Source organism: Peromyscus maniculatus, chromosome 3 (genome assembly GCF_049852395.1).
Source record: "Peromyscus maniculatus bairdii isolate BWxNUB_F1_BW_parent chromosome 3, HU_Pman_BW_mat_3.1, whole genome shotgun sequence".
NCBI lineage: Eukaryota > Metazoa > Chordata > Mammalia > Rodentia > Cricetidae > Peromyscus > Peromyscus maniculatus.
The window spans coordinates 100,982,435-101,000,565 of NC_134854.1; the positions used below are offsets into that span (position 1 = coordinate 100,982,435).

Genomic DNA, 18,131 nt, shown 5'->3' on the forward strand with positions numbered 1-18,131 from the left:
GCTTCTAGGAGCAGACATGTCTCACTGTCCAGAAAGTCTAAAATTTTAAAAACCTTTTAAATGCCATATTCTGTAGGTCTTTGAAGTGTTTGAGGATTACCTATCTATCTGAAATATATCTATGTATACTTAGAAAACTAAACTAACATAAATATAAGTTTGACTATCATACATGATTAACTATTAATCTGTATTTCTTAATGATACATTACAATTTTAAATGAATTGTATACACATAATATCTTAAATATAAGTAAAAATATACATACAGTATAACAAAATTAACTTCAAATTTGTATCAATAAACTAAAATCCATAGCAATGTAAAACATTTTAAACAAATTGTTCTTTAAAAGTAGGTTCAACAATCCACCCTTTTATCCCATTATATCTATATCTTATATTTCCATATCAGAGAAACCTTTCCCTGTAGCAGGGCTATAAGCTGTTATGCTTATGGTGACTTTGTAGTATTCCTTGGCTCCCAACAACCAGGACCACAATGCCCACACACATGTGTTTATCCACAAAGCAGGGAAGACACATGTATCACACAATCATGCAATGCAAAAATACACAATAAAAAAGCAAATGAAAAAAATAAATCTTCCAATTTCTTCTATTTTTTGATGAAATTATCTAGGGGATGAATATCATATGAAATGAAATATTTGAATTTGGAGAGCATGTTGTTTGAAACATGTTCAAAGGAGGGTGGGTTAGGAATAAAGAATGTCCCATTGTAGGAACCATACTGAAATAAATAAAAAAAATTAAAAATAGGCTTTTTGCTAATGGACAATTTTAATTTTAATGCTACTCTGCTTTAGATGTTAACATGTGGCTATGAGATTTTTAAGATTTTAAAGGAGAATTGTAGTTAGAGTTTTCCAGTCCTGCCTGGCCCATGGTCAGGACAAATCTCTCTTACCCGCCAGCCGCACAGCCTTTCAGACCCAAACGAGTAAACACACAGAGACTTATATTGCTTATAAACTGTATGGCTGCAGCAGGCTTCTTGTTATCTAGTTCTTATATCTTAAAATAACCCATTTCTATTCATCTATAAGTTGCCACATGGCTTGGGGCTTACTAGTATTTTTTACATGTTGCTTGTCATGGCGGCAGCTGGCAGCATCTCTCCCACCATAGCCTTTTACTTCCCAGAGAGAATTTTTTTTAATTCTGACCTGATGAGTTAATGACTTTTGATTGAAGACTTTATCTTTTACTGATATCTCATACTGCATGGGTTTTTTCCTTATTCTTTCCTACATATCTAAGGGGAATTTACAGATGAAAACATGAACTTGAATACATAAACTGAACTCTATCTTTCAACAATTTCATTTGTACTTGCAAGGCTTTCTTAATGTGTATTTATGTGAAAATTTAAGAGTATATACTGGCTATTTCGATTTAAATAGAGCAAAAATAACCCTTTCTCTTCACCTATGCCATTTTTTCTCAACATTTGTAAGAAAAGTATTACACAAATGTCAGGTCACCACATATTATGTATCCAATTCTTTGTATTGCATTTATTTGTTTTTTTTTTCATTTGTGTATGTTTGTTAGTGTGCATGTACTATGATGGGTATATGGAGCTGAGAGGGTGACCTGAGAAAGCAGATTCTCTCCTTCTTCTGTGTAGGTTCCAGGGATCCAACTTATTATTGCAGAGAAATAAAGAGTGAATGCAGGAAATAAGAAATTATTTTTTTCTAGGTAACTAGATGGCATTAGTAGTTTTCTGATAGGATACAATTTTCTCAGCACAATACATTGTCTTATGCCTACAATCTGATCATTGGGGAGAACAGGAAATGATGATTGCTATGAGTTAGAGGCTAACATGTGCAACATAGTGAGTTTCAATCCAATCTGAGCTACAAATGAGACTCCCTGATTAAACAAAAAGAAGAAAAAAATAGACTTTCTCCCCTTTCTTGCTTAGACATTTGGCTTCATGGTTATTGCTATCAAGAGCTAGCTTCCGGGATGCATCTAAAGCCTTTGGATTTTGCTGCTTTTCTATTATTTGCCTTTCATAACAGCTATTTTGCTATGGGATGGATAAATAGAAATGGGGATGTCGTTAAAGTTCCTGTTGTTGAAGAGCCCAAACTACATCTGGTAAAAGTGGACAATAATCAAACACATATATATGCATTTATATCAGATTTCTATACTCACTAATTGCCTCCTCCCTGGTCTGGGCTGGAGGAATTGATTGCTTAGTGGTTAAGAGCACTTGATATACTTGCTGAAGTTGTTATTTAGTTCCCAGTACTCATAACAAGAGGCTTTCAACTAGGCAGTTCTAGTGGATCCCATACTTTCTTCTGGCTTCTATTGGTACCAGAGATGTGCATGACATAAATACAGTCAAGTAGGCAAGGACACACACACACATAAAAATAACAATAAGCAACATTTCAAAATAGCAATCCATGTTTTAAACCCTGAAACTTATGATTGTTGCTTTGTATGGTAAAGGAGAGTTTTCAGTTGTGATTAAAATTTTGAGGTAGCACACTGGAATGCACTGTCAGGGTCAATTTCATCTCAGGTTCCCTACAAGAGGGAAGAATCCAGGTCAGATGGAGTGAAGCAGAAGCAAGCTGTATCAGAGAGGACATACTGCTGGTTTTGGTGATAGAAAAAGCTGTCATGGAAGGAGGAACACATTCAGTCCCCAGGGAATCCTGGTGAGGTGGAATTGGGAGGGACATGAGAAGTTGACTCTGCTATAGAGTCTCCAGAAGGAAAATGGGTTTGCCATCATGCTGAGTTCACCCAGTGATCTTGATTTCAGACCTCCGACCTTAGGAAATTGAATGTAATGTATTCATAAGAAGCCACCAAACGTGGGTATTATTGCAGAGGAACAAGGAGTGAATGCAGGAAGGCTTGCATGCTGCTGAGAAAAGGCACACAACAAGGCAATAGAAGAGTCAGAGAAACACTTTAATAGGTAAGAAGGAACTTCCTGAAGCAATTCTGTTAGAGGATGCAGAAAATCAAAACAGAACCAAGTGCCTAGCCAGTACTGTGATCTAAATTAAGTTGGTGCAGTGCTCTTAGATAGGAGATTATCTGAGCTATCATCCTGCAACAGTAAAACCCCAAGTGACATTCCATTGCATCTTGAAATGTGCAAAGTGGAACATGGAAGGAAACTCAGCAGACAGGTGGGGGAGCCAGAATTTCACAAATCAAGGGACACATTAGAAACTAGAACAAGGAATACTTTTATAACAAATGTCACATAAAATAACATTTTTTTAATATATATTTTTTAAGCCTACAGCACCCAGTATTCCCAGGAGGTCTCCCATCCAAGTACTAACCAGTCCCGACCCTGCTTAGCTTCCGAGATCAGACGAGATCGGGCGCGTTCAGGGTAGTATGGCTGTAGACAAAATAACATTTATATTTTAATAATAAGCCATGTAGCATCTTTTACTACTGCAACGTATAGGCGGGAGCTTTGGCAAAGGAAAGATTACCTTGGAGCTAGAGAGACTTCTCTGTGGCTAAGAGTTCTTAGTGCTCTTCTGGAGGACCTAAGTTGGAGGGCCATCACTCCTTTTGGCTACCTCACCACCACCTATAACTACAGTAACGGGATCTGATTCTGTCTTCTGGCCTCTCTGGGCACCTTCATACATGTCATACACAGTAATGAACATACACAATATCCATGAATAAAAATTAAAATAAGTTTATAAGAACAGGTGACCTGAAATCTCTGAGATTGTAACCAGAGGATTCTATGAGCCAGGTGTCATTGTCTAGAGAACTTTAGAAACGTGGCTACTCTTCTTAGAGAAAACACTTTGCTCATGTTTTAAGACTCTTCTGACTCATGGAACATATTTTAAGGGTAGTATGATTGTGTAAAATATTTAATTTGGAAAATGTATCAAATTAAGCAATCTATTAATATTTAATTCATCATCATCCACAAATACTTATATATATGATAAATTGTTATTTTTTTCTTAAAGTAAATAAATTGTAACACATGCAAACTGCTGTTAAGATTCATGATTTAGCTGTTAAGGGATACCCTTTATTTCTTTACATAATCTACAGTTTCTTGAAAACAGAGTCCACATTCAATAACAGATTAATTGAAGAAAAATAAACCAGTGAATGAATAAGAGTATCACAAATTACTGCTATAAAAAGGAATATAGGAGACCTAAATCCAAATAATACTGGATATTGTCATTTTAACTCAGTACTTCAGTTTTAAGAACCTATAAGGATACTGGGCAGTAGTGGTCCATGCCTTTAATCCCAGTACTCAGGAGCAGAGCCAGGCAGATCTCTGAGTTCAAGGCCAGCCTGGTCTACAGAGCGAGATCCCGGAGAGGCACCAAAACTACACAGAGAAACCCTGTCTTGAACAACAAAAACAAAACAAAACAAAACAAAAAACCTATAAGGATATATTCAGAAAAAATGCTAAGTTGTTTTTGATCAAGTGGTACTTTTTAAGTTTGATTCAGTGATTTTTTGTTTGTTTTAAGTTAGGGGCATTTGTCTTTAATGTACTTTGTTGGTATCAGAATGTTACTGATTTTGCTTTGGTGTCTGTTCAGCTGTTGGAGGAAGCAAGGCTCAGAGTCGAATATGGTCACATTTTCTTTCACTTAATTTGAAGACCTCTGCAAAATAATGAGGTTTATTTTGTGAATTACTTTATAATTGTTCTTTAACCACAGTGTGGTATTTGATAATGTCAGATTGATTCTGCTTTAGGGAAAATGATTTTAGACTCTGAAGAAAATTAATTACTCTCCCTAAATAAACATCACTTTTTATATCGTATGTGAACTGAGGGAATATTTTTTAAGGTTAATTAATCTGTCTCTGACAATTATGGAGCACTTTAGAGAGAAAAATTAGTTATGTATTTGGGCCAATTTGCTCAGGATAATACACTAGCACACAAAGAAAATATCAACCTTATTCTATCATGTTTAGAGAAAGCTACATTATTTACTCTCAAGTCTAAACAATACTATGATTCTAAAGTGTGCTCAACCCTTGAACTCTCCACCAAAATTTGTGTCTGTCTGCTAGTAAATACATTCTCTAATTTACAGAATTCAATGCATGTATTTTTGTGCTTTCATTGGTGCGTTTTTAAAAGTTACACTAAAATCTTCAAAGTTCTAGAGAGAGAAATATCAGTATATGGAGATGTATGTAAAAGGAAGTACAACTTTGGATGAGTACCACAATTTGTGAGTAGTTCCATTTTTGTTTAATTTTAGGAAATTTATATTTGCATATAATGGTATATGACTTTATCTTAAGGAGAAAAATGTGAATAAGGGGACAATACAATTATTGTAGAAAAACATTTTATTACATTTATCTAATTTACTTTTTACATTTTGAATAATTTGAGAATTTGTTCACATATTTCATGCCTATTTCTGTACATTTTTTAGAACAATTAGAACAAGAAATCTTATTTATTTCCTACTTCTTTGAATTGTTTAATGGAGGATCATAGTATAAAAATATTGATTTGGGGAAGATATACCCAGAAGAAGGTTTTCTAGGCAGATAACAGATTCATGAAACCAAAATGAATTGTTTGAATTAGTTTAAATGACATTGTATAGTATAATGCACTCAGCAAGTGCTTAGTGAATATATGTATACCTATGCCAGGCACTATCCGAGTTGTCCAGGACACAGTGATGAAAATGGAAATCCCACAAGGATAAGTTAGTATTCTTTTTAATTAATTAAATGAATATATTAGGACAAAAAACATATGAAGGACTCATTAGATAATTGTAATAGAAATGAATCATATGGAAAAAATAAACAGTAACAAAGAGAGAAGGTTATAGACACATTTAGACTGAATGATGAAATGAGAAATCTATGAAGTGATTCCTGAGGAAGGTGATGATAAAATGTAAAAAAGATGAGAATAATAGCTGCTGGCTTAAGGTCAGTGGCCCTGGGTGCACTTTGTGCAACACACAGATTGGAATAAGCTTTAAACCATATAGACATATCCTGATATGTCTTGAGGCCACATGGCCTGGAATTAAGTTTGTAACGGAGTATTTGTAAGCAGAGAACTGGGCACAATTCAGATAAAACCCTAGGATTCTTCATTTTAAAAAGTTGAAATATATTTGGTGCAAAAAAATTAAAAACATATGTTAGTGACCTCAAACTGGTAATAACATGAGTTGTTTGCATTAAATAATCTTTTGACTAGTGGAAAATCTGTATATGCAGATAGGCCAGTTTTTGCAGCCCATTGTTTTTGCTCAGTGAGGACTGATGGAAGTTTCTGAAGACACAGCACTGGGTGGATTTTTAACTGGGTATATTCAAGGGTAATGATTACTTTGGGACTTCAAAAACCATTGCAATTATAATTCTCTTATAGCTCAGATGGATATTTGTATAGACTGCCTTTTCAAAGGAACTTGTGGAAATCTTGTGGTAAAAAAGAAGTTTTGGGGTAGAAATGAGCCCAAGAACTATTTCCAAGTTGTCAAGTTGACACCTAAATAGCCAGACTTAAGATGAAGTTGTATAAACTGATACAAGTGGTATTTGAAATTGAAAGTTTGTGCGCTCCTTCACTCAGTACAGGAAATTACTCTCAATTTACTAACAATGTATACTCTCCATAACTTGTGAATCATGTGAGTGCTGGGGCCAGAGAGACAGATTAGTACATAAGACTACATACAATTACAAATGTTTCTTACATATGATTTTTAAAACAAATGTTCTCTACAAAAATACATATAGTATATTTGAATCCTTGTTTATAACTTAAATTAATTCTTTAAATAATTTTAACATTATTTTTATATGTATCTCTGTGTTCCTATGTGTCCATATGTACATCATGTGTAGGATGTACCAGAAGAGAGCAGGAGAGGGTTACAGGTCCTCTGGAACCATAGCTACAGGTACTTGTAAGATGCTTGATGTGGGTTCTGGTTGCTGAACTAAGGTCTTCTGCCATAGTAGCAAGTGCTCTTAAAAACTGAGCCATCTCTCCATCATAGTGCAAATCATTTCAAAATGTGATTAGTATCTACCTTGACTTATTTCTCTGCTAAAATATAGAATAAAAATATTTTTTAAAATTTTTATTGATTTTGTGCATTTCACATCATGCATCCTGATCCCACTCATCTCCCTGCCCCGCCCCCATATCCACCCTCTGCTCCTGCAACGTCCTCCCAAAAGCAAAACAAAACTTAATAGAAAAAGCAAAAACCAACCAGCCAACCAACTAAATAAACAAAATAAATTCTCAGTGTAGAAGCTGTAGTGTGGCCCATGAGTCACACAGTGTACCCTTTAGTACATACATCTTTACTTCTAAGTGGTCATTGGTGTGCTTCCAGGCCTCTGGCTTCTACTACACTATGGATAATGAGCCCTCACTGAGACAACTACAGGTTTAAAACTGTAGGACCTCCACAGTACAGGATAATAGTATTTTATCCAATCAATGTGGGAAATGTTATTTACTATATAAGATAAGATGATACTGCATGCACATTCATTATGGGTTATGGTAAAGAATTTCATATTTCACATATTTATTGCACAGCAATTAAAATTTTTTCACTTCATTCAATATATGTAGAATTTTCAAGTTCAAAAAATGTATTTTGTTACACAACAGAAATAATTGAGTTTCTTTCTCACCATATTTATGCCCATATCATCCAGTAAACCAAACATAACTGACATTTGTAGCTGTATGATGTTTTGAAAACTGTACTGACGTTTAAGTTTTAATTTATTCATAAATTTTAGAGACCATTAGGGAGTGTTTGAAAGTTTATAATTTTGGCATAAAAGGTGGTTGTCGGGTGCTCTGTTGTTTTTGAGTAGATATATGTATGGAAACTAAATATTATTCAGTTCTTACAATCAGTTACAAGAAATAAGGTTATGTCTCTGGTCAACACATGCATTTCAGCATCCAATATTAGTAATAGGAGACTTTAATTTTCAATGTTTGTATTCCACAATGAAGTTATATGCAAATCATTGCTCTTTATGTTTATGTCTGATATGTTTTGAACTTAACAGCAAATAGCTACATCCACAAGAAGAAAAATCAACTGTTCTGTGTGTAACAGTGACACCAAATGGTGAGGATTTTCTTCAGGAGATGCCATGACTTTCATGGTGTAGTAGAAACCACACTAAAGACATTGTAAAACAATATTTTTTCAGCTAAGAAATCTAAGTGTTTCAAAACTAATATTTATTCCCCAATAAGTGTAAACATGTCAATCAGATTCTGATATGATTTATTTTTTATGGAATTTGATGAAAACATAGAATTTATATAACCCAAAGAAGCTCAAGAATTAATGAAATGATCTCCAAAAGTGGATAGATTAACAAGATTTAAGCAACAATATGACAAATCATTATGTTGCAGCAAACAAGACATCCATTATCAAAGGATCAGCAGTCAGATATATATTATATGTAATGTATATATTTTAATCCAATAAGGTAAAGAGTAACTATGTAAGAAAAAAACTGTGACAAAATTTGAGATATATATGAATACATTGGCTGAAGCAATATGCCTTCTGTACATTATGTACAAAATAGTTATCATATTTGTTATAGACTTAACATATAAAACAATTTTAGAGATCTAGTGACAATTGTCACGTATTTTCCTATTTTAAGAGCTTTATTTAGCATTTATTTTGATAAGAATTTCATACATGAGTACTGTGTTTACATCATTTCTACCTCACATTCTCCCTATCCAAGTCCTCCTATGTTAATCCTTCTAATTCATGAGTTCTAAAATTAAAATTACTCTTGTAATCCTCTCTCTCCCTCTCCCTTTTCCTCATCTTCCCCTCTCCCTTCCTTTCTCCCTCCTCCTGTCTCTCTTTGTCTTTGTGACAACTACACACAGAAACAGAGCCTATCTTGTTGAGTCAATTCAATTCTTCTCATATTTATATGTGTGTGTGTGTGTGTTTAAGGCTGACCACATGGGGTTAGATTACCTATCAAGGGGCTCATACCAGGAGAAGGTTAGGTCTCTGTCTCTTAGTAGCTATTATTTCCCTATAGCTCTTCAAGTAGGGGTGAGTCTTTTGAAATTTCCCCAAATATATGACTTGATGTCAGTTGGTGCTGTCATTGTGAAAGTCTCAATTAAGTTATCATATTATTAGGAAATAGTGGATGCAACTCCCAGACATTTACAGAAGATACACTCTTGTAGCATATTTGTTGATCCTCTGGTTCTTATGATCTTTCAGCTACCTTTTTCCCATGATATCTCTTGAATATTAATTGTACAGGTTGTGTTGCAGATGTATCAATTGGAGATGGAAACCCCAAGATCAGTTGTTCTCTGCCTCTCTTAAACAAAAACGTTAAAGTGAAACATGAAAGGGAGCTTGGTGAATTTTACTATATTATAATTAAACTCTATTTTCTATAAAGACAATTATTAAATGCTGACAAAAAATCCACACAGTGGAAAACATTATTGGCAAATGATATAAGTAAGTAGGAACATCACAGAATGTATAAATATCTTCTCAAAGAAAGCCCTTTCATGGAAGAGTGAACTTTAATGTGGAGCAAACAGATGTGAAGAGACACCACTTCAACTCTATCTATACAGAGAAGAGAAAATCTGTGAACATGTAATAAAAAAATAAGACGGATGCTCCATATGTTGTTGAAGATATCAAATGTCAGGGAATTTTCAGAAGCTGATTTATGTGTCACAAATTATTTTACTTATATTCACAGCCAATGGTGAGGATTAGTTAAAGTGAAGACAATCCCTCACCTCCACTCCAAGAAATAGCAGCTTTACTGATGGGTATGAGGTTTCTACTAAGTGCTGTTAAAAGAGCAATATCAGGCCAGGCAGTGGAGGCATACACCTTTAATCTCAGCACTCAGGAGCCAGAGGAAGGCAGATCTCTGTGAGTTTGAGGGCAGCCTAGTCTACAGAGCAAGATCCAGGAAAGGTGCAAAGTTACACAGAGAAACCCTGTCTTGAAAAAACAAAACAAAACAAAACAAAACAAAACAAAAAAAAGAGCAATATCAGTTTTCTGTGGTGTGACTAGAATGGTTTACATTATTTATACGGTTTAAAGACATCACAGACTTTTCTAGCTATCAAAGTGGTATCACTGGTTGTGGAATCGGAAGAAGAAACAACCAATATACTCTTCGAAAATGCCATGAGACTATTCTAAAATATTCAAGGTTATATAATAGAACCCATAATAAATTCTCACATAACCATATAGGGATATGGAATAGAAAATTAACTAAAGCATTGTAAGCTTAACAATAATACCAAAATCATAAATTCAGCTTCATCCACACAACATGGCAAATTCTCACAACAGAATTTTTTTATAAAATTGTGAGAAAAAGGAACCACACTCCGTGAATGAGGGGTGGCCCCTGCATAATATATTTTATGTAATAAACCATAAAAACACATAGTACACAAATAAAACAACATATTTTTTGCAAAACAACATAGTAAAATATATGATTTAGAAGTATCCAATTGTATAGGGGTGGTTGTCTGTGCTTTACCCTGAAGCACTGCCCCTAGTAGGCAGCAGGTCATTGCTAGTTACCTGCCCCTGCCCAGGGCATGGCCAAGACAGGGACGCTTTAAGACCTGAAAAGCATAAGCACTCACTCTCTTGGTTACCTAATGGTTCTGGAGGTTGGATGCTGGTACTATGGACCAAATCAGAGTTCTCTAGAAAACCATATTGGACCAGGCCTTATCTCTCCTGGATCCTGTAACCAACTTGCTTTGCTGGTTGTAAGTTAACTCAAAATAAACCCCATTGGACTATCAGATAAACTATGCAGATTTGTCTCATTAATTGCTACCGTATCTGGCACACAATTTATACAATTGCAGGAAATCATCACAAATGGGGAACATCAGATCCTGTATGAGTCTGCCCAGACCTCTAGCACAAGGTAATGATGAGACTTATCAGTTAATAACAGGCAATGTGCTAGAAGCCTCAGAATTTCATAAGAAACACCATATAAATAACAAGGGGTTGAAGATGGATTTCTCCATCACTTAGCAACAAGTCAAGGAAATTGTAAGAAAAGGTCATACTTGTTTCTTCTATAGCCAAACTCCATTACCCGCAGGAATCAATCCAAAAGGTATACAAAGAAATAAAATTTAGCTGATGTATATGTTTTATTTCACAGAATTTGGAAGATTAAAGTATGTACACCATACCATTGACACCTACTCAGGATTTCAATGGGCAACTACTATTAGTTCTGAAAAGGCTGACTCTCTGATTACACACCTATTAGAATCTGGCAACACAGCTTTGATCCTGAGAGAATGTTGAGACATTTCCATTTGGAAGTTTGTCTTTTTCTTGGCACAAAATAGCCTACTGGGCAAAGAACTGCCCTTGTCTTGACTGCTGACAGTATAAATACTGTCCCTTCTGTATGAGTGGGATACAAAGAAAAGTGACTCCTGAACTCTGCAAAGACAGGATAAGATAGTCTTTCAAAATACCTGGTTTTGAGAATGATCTGTCAGACACTCTAGTCCTGTAGCCAATCTGAATGCATCAATGATGCTAAGGAAATTTAAGTGACTGTTCAGGCTGCCAGCTGTCTCTGTCTACTCTCACAAGACTCCTGAAATTTGCTGGCATCCTTCCTCCATTTCTCAGTTATTATTATATTCCTTCTCAGGTCTTTGATAGGATTGAAGTCTTTACAATCTTCTCGTATCTTAGCTGGAGCATATTAAGTATTCAAGTTCTTCAGGATAGGACACTTTTTGAAATGATCTCTGTAATATGCCATTTACCTATGCTCCATAATTATCTGGATTAAAGCATGTGTCTCTTGTTTGATGTTGCTCCTGTTGGTTGTAGTTCCATTTGTTTATATCATTACCCTTTATTTCTCCTTGATTATTCCTATTTTATATAGTTTTCTGTTTGGTTAGAACTTTCTTCCTTAGACAAAAGACAGAGACGTAGGGGTGGTTGTCTATGCTTCACCCCTGAAGCACTGCCCCTAGTAGGCAGCAGGTAACTGCTAGGTACCTGCCCAACCTGAGGCATGGCTGAGATAGGGACCCCTTAAGACCCGAAATGCATAAGTGCTCATTCTCTTGGCTACCTGGTGATCCTGGAGGCTGGATGCTGGTACTATGGAATTGCCTCATTAATTGCCACTATACATATGTATTAGGATCACAAAAATTTGGGAGAAACAGTTAACCAAATTACAGCAACAGATATCTCTGCAATATGCAGAGAAAGCAGTGTATATAGATTCCAGGGAATAGGAAATATATCAGTGTAAGTATCATGGGTGATTACTGAATTATTTAATGTACTTTTCTATGATTTGTTTGTTTTTATTGTATGTGAATTGTTGCTTTGCCAGCATGTATGTCTATGTACCACATTCATACAATGCCAGGGGAGGCCAGAATAGGCTGTCAGAAGCCCTGAAACTGGTGTTACAGGCAATTTGATCCATCATAGGGTTCTGAAAACTGAACTCAGGTCCTCTGGAAGAGCAGCCAATGCTGTTAATCTCTGAGCGATCTCTCTAGCCTATCCTGTACTTTTCAATACCAATTTCATATAACTCTATCTGCCTCCACTTACGTATCTGGAAACACACATACACACACACACACACACACACACACACACACACACACACACAGTACACACACAGAGACACTTTCTCTTCTTCTGCACAAATATGTTAGTAAAAGAGAAAAACAAATTAAACATTCTTTATTTATAGAAACATTGCAATAGTATTTGATGTTGTTATAAAAATGACAGATATATATAATATAATATAATATAATGTAATATAATATAATATAATATAATATAATATAATATAATATAATATAATATAAAGCATTAAAATAAAATGGTCAAATGTTGATGTGTTAGATGATAAAATAACAGCACTAATGCTAATCTAGTTATTAATCTGAGTACCTGATAACCAATATTAGAAAACAAACTGACATTATGTTTGCAGGAACTCATTAGATATAAAGAAATCAGTAGAAAAATTTAGTCGAATTGTTAGAAATATTTAGTTATTAATTTAAATTTATTAGAACAATCTCAAAAATTTAGTAACAGATTATTTTAGAAGAAAATAATTTTAGAACAAAAAAGATCTTTCAGATATAGTCATAACATTACTCAGATACTAATGAAACAGATTTGCATTGTCCTAGAAATAAATCTAATTTTGAAGAAGAAACAGGTGGGTGATTATGATACAAGTTGTTTCTAATCATTAGAGGCAAAATAACTGTTTACTAAGCTGCCTTTCTGAAATGTATGCCCCATTCTTATATTTTATTTAAAATTTTACTACAATGAAAATTTGGAGGAAAGTGGGGAGAGTTTGGAGTAAGAAAATGGAAGGAAGAAATGTTGTGATTAAGCTACAATCTCAAAAATAAACAAAACATGCCTTAACATTAAAGTCAGAATAGACCTGTGGTCAAGGATGTCCTTAATCTCTCCTTGCGTATTTATTCTAAGCACAGACCAGTTTTGGTTGGATTATAGTGATAATATTTAAAAACATACTAATATCTGGGGACATAAATCAGATTCAGAGTGATGATAAGGCACTCACATAGCCGTGGATTCAATCCACAATAGTCTTTTAAGAAAACATATAAATCATTTCATGGACCTATTTCTTTCTGTCAAAGCAAAATATTATCATCAAGTAGAGAGCTGCATAACTGATTGAATTAGTATTATACAGAAATTATATACATTTCTGTGATTTGGCATGAAAAGTTCAAAGGACACACTCTATAAAAACATGAAATTTTGAATATGTGGTCAGAAAACAAGTTTTACAAAACCAGAGAATATTGAATGCAACCGTTACCCATGACTGCAGCAAAATTGAGGAAAACAAGCACAGAGGTCTCCTCTGCTAGGGCCCATGTGGTCCACAGGCTTTACAGATGGGTAGGACTATAGATTTCTCCCTTGGTGACTTGCATTATGCCTTCTGATACAGTGAGTACTACTCTTCAGGCCTAGAGGGTTCTAGGTCAGCTCCAGCATGATTCCTTCAAGTCTTGAGTACCACGTGTATGTTATCTTTAACCAAATTGTCTTACCTTCAAGTTCTTGGAGTCAACCAAGAGCAACCACAGTAGCTTATATTGTTTTAGAATTCCCTTAGACTCTTCTAACCAATAACTTAAAGGAAGGTCTCCAATGCCTGACACAAGAGATTTTGTTAGATATTATATGCTCTTGAGGGGAACATTATCACTTCATGTGCCACAACTCCATTTCAAGTACATACATATATGTGTAAATACATATACACATATATACATATACATACACACATACACATATTATAAACTTGAGCTACAGACAACTAAAGAACACTGCAAAATAGAGAATCAGTCTTCACCATGTACTAGTTCTCTGATAGTTTAATCTAATACCAATTGTTTATTAAGCATATCTACACGTGATCGACAACATTAAATGGACTCAGTAGGTGCATTTGTGCATGTGTGTGTATGTTTTCATATACACATGTGTGTATATAAAACAATAAATTTTAAAAATTCTTGATTTGCAAAGGAGTAGAGACCAAAGGGTGTAAATGATGTAAATATGGTATTCATATATGAAATTCTCAAAATGAGAAAAATATTTTTTTAAAGAATCATCAAGAAGTATATCTCATTCAAATCCACTTGCTAATGTCTTTCAAAGCACAGATAAAAAACTAATACCACAAAAACAAAAAAATGTCAGTATGTTAGAGAACAAAACTTTCAGCAGATGCATAAGGGACTTTACAATAATTGCGCTTCAAATTCCTTCCAGGTAGAATTTCAGTTAGAAACTACATAAAATTGATGATCATGAATTACAAGAAAAACTGGGAAGATGAAGTTGATAATACAAAAGCCAAAGTGTATGCTTTAAGATAAGTGGATGGCGGAGGAAAAGAGAGTTTAAAAATAACAAAGGTGACATTAAAACAGAATGCAGAGATTAAATAGTTAAGGAAAAATGAACAGCAATCATTTTCTAGCTTGCAGAACGGGAGATACACAGTTATACAGGGGCATGTGTAAACATATATAGACAACTAAGAATATTATGCAGTGTCATAGAATACCAAGTATGAAGTGCAAATGAAAGATTTCAGAGGTTAAAAAATCAAAGTGTATCAATGAAGGAATGGCAGTGAGGCTGACACAACTTTCCAGAAGAAACCGCAAGTGCCAGATATTAAGAACAACCTTATATTGGCTAGAAGACAATGGCTACAAGTGAAGATATGCATGCCTACCTATCCTAGCCTGCATGAGAGAAATGTGAAATAATTTCAAATTAGTTCCAAAGTCATTCAGGAGTGACTACAAAGGATTTCGTTGGTAAGCAGGATGAGAAGCAAGAAGAAAGTCAAAAAATCAAGAGAATTAATGAAGCAGAGCCCAGAGTTATATTTTTATTATGAGCACACCATCAACTTTCTATAATCTAATAACAGGAACAATGGGGGAATCAAGAAAATGACACGATTCTCCAGAAACAGTTTATTCTGGCTGAGAGAACAAGAGAAAAGGGTTAGTGAATAAAGTTAGAAAATGAAAAAAAAAAGTCTTCTCAAAGTTTAAAGACATATTACTTAGGAAAAGAAAATGTTTTCTTCAATGGCTAAAACAATTATGTGTAAACAAAAGGAAATTTTCATTTTTAATACCAGCATGTTCAAAACAAATGAACACTGAAACCTAGAGTGGAGAAGTGACGGCTCAATAGGTGAAGGAACTTGCTGCACAAATCTAGCAATCCGATCTTAGTCCACGGTACGAATATAAAGATGGATCAAGAGAAGGGATTCCAAAGTGTTACCTGTAGTGGATAGCCATTCCAGCTTTGATCTGGAAGTTCCAACCCCAATTGCGGCTTCGGTAACTGTCGTGCCTACAAGGTGGGGCTGAGAGAGGGCCTTGAAGACCCGAGATCCAGATGCACCTGCTCTCTTGGTTCCTGGACCCTGGACGTTGGAGGTAGACTGAGTAGAGTTCTCCAGAGAACACCGCTGGACTGCACCACGCCTTTCTCAGACCCTGTTACCTATCTCTTCACTTGTAAGTTACCTCACAAAATAAACCTCCCTTTTAACTACGTGGAGTGGCCGTAATAATTTCACCAATAGTTACCAATCTCTTCTACATAGCTTGTAGTCATGTAGAAGTCATTTCCCCAAAAGCAAAGTTGAATTTTCTAAAATTTAAAATCAAAAAGATAAACTTCAGAATAAATCACAGAATTCTGAATTGTAGAGATAACTCAGTAGATAATTGTGCTTGCCAAGCAACCATTGAGACCTGAATTCAAATTCTGAGCACCCATATAAATGTCAGCTGAGTATGGCCTACAATTCCAGCATTCCAAACAGAGACAGCAGCTAACTGACTAGACTTGAAAAACTAACAAGCCCTGGGTTCAAATGAGAGACTTGAACTCAATGAATAAGATGGGAAATAATATATAAATACAGCTGATGACAGTCTCAGGTATCCACACATACACATCAAGTGCATGCACCTACACAGAAATATGCACTCATATATGTGTGAGTATGCATATATACATGCACAACACACACATACATATGTAAAAAGAAAGACTTAGTGCAATATATAATGAAAGGAAGACCTTGAGGTGTATTATACTTATGCTTGTTAAATTATTAACAGTTCAATAAAATAATGGTTTATTGAACAATTTCAATATTATTGGTATTGTTATTAGAATGTTATATTACACTATTAAAATATGTTACTGAACTTTGAATAAGACAAGAAGAAATACAGAAGGTCCTAATTATTTGCAATAAGTTCGATCATTAATTACTTTTAAAAAATATTAAAGTGAATCTGGATTACTCTTAAATTCCTTTTATACACAATTAAGGCTTTATCTTAGTGGAAGACCCTAAGGTGGGAACTTGTAAGACTGGTTTGGGCTATGTCTCCCTATTTTACAGATGTGGCTGCCTTGAAAAGCAAAGCTTTCAAGACTTCCTTAGTCATACCACTAATAATAAGGATCATGTGTTCATGTTAACAAAAATCAGTTGGTTCTGTGAGTTCATGGAGACTGATGGAGTCCAGTAAGTGCTGGTCCCAAGCTCTTGGTTGATGAGCTACCCATTGTCCTTTATCAACTATTTTTGTGGAGCTCTGAGTGAGTTCATGGATATTTCACACTGGCATCTGGCCATGAATGCAAAACTTCTCTCTGCACACTCAAAAACCATTTATCTGTGATATGCTCACAGAACAAGGCAACTGTTCATCTTCAGGAAGAACAGAAGAAAGCTCAGAGCCTGTGAATAAGGTCATAATCATTGAAGAGAGACAATCAGGTGTCTAGGATGCAACTGAGCTGAGAGAAGTTGCTTTTTATTTGGGCATTTCTGTGCTATTATGACACCTCATCAATAAATGTAGTTTAAGAAGTTAAATACCATAAACTAGAAGTTTTAAAAACAAAGTATTTGTACATATATTCTAATATATTTATAAATTAAAGAAATTGACACAGTAGAAAATGAAGGAAAATTATGTTGTCATTTTTTGACTGAAAGATTGTTTCTAAAGAAAAATAGGCACACAGTACCTCAAGCTTGTTAAATATGTATACTGACATCTAAGAAGCCTCAAAAGTAATGCTAAATTTTGGTGATATTGCTTTCAAATCTGATAAAACAAAGATTAACACTTTTGTTTGTATTCTTCAAAATTCTTCTGGTGGCATTTGTTAATTATAGACATTAAAAGGCAACAGAATAGCACTTGCTTACAGTCATTATTCACAGTTATATATAGAGAAAGCCACACTTCTATGCAAGAACTATTATAACTGCCAGATGAATTTATAAGTTGTGGCAGGAGAAGGAAGCATAAACAATGCAGTTTTTACACGCAAGCACTGGTTAAATAAAAAAGTAAAAATTACAAGGATGTCACTCATGAT

General features: G+C 34.7%; 1 non-coding gene across 1 annotated transcript; it reads right to left on the minus strand.

Annotated features, from left to right (window-relative positions):
• Positions 1-3,304: 3,304 nt before the first annotated feature.
• Positions 3,305-3,423, minus strand: LOC121828442 (5S ribosomal RNA). Its single transcript, XR_006070910.2, has one exon. It is a non-coding gene; the product is annotated as a 5S ribosomal RNA (ribosomal RNA).
• Positions 3,424-18,131: the final 14,708 nt, after the last annotated feature.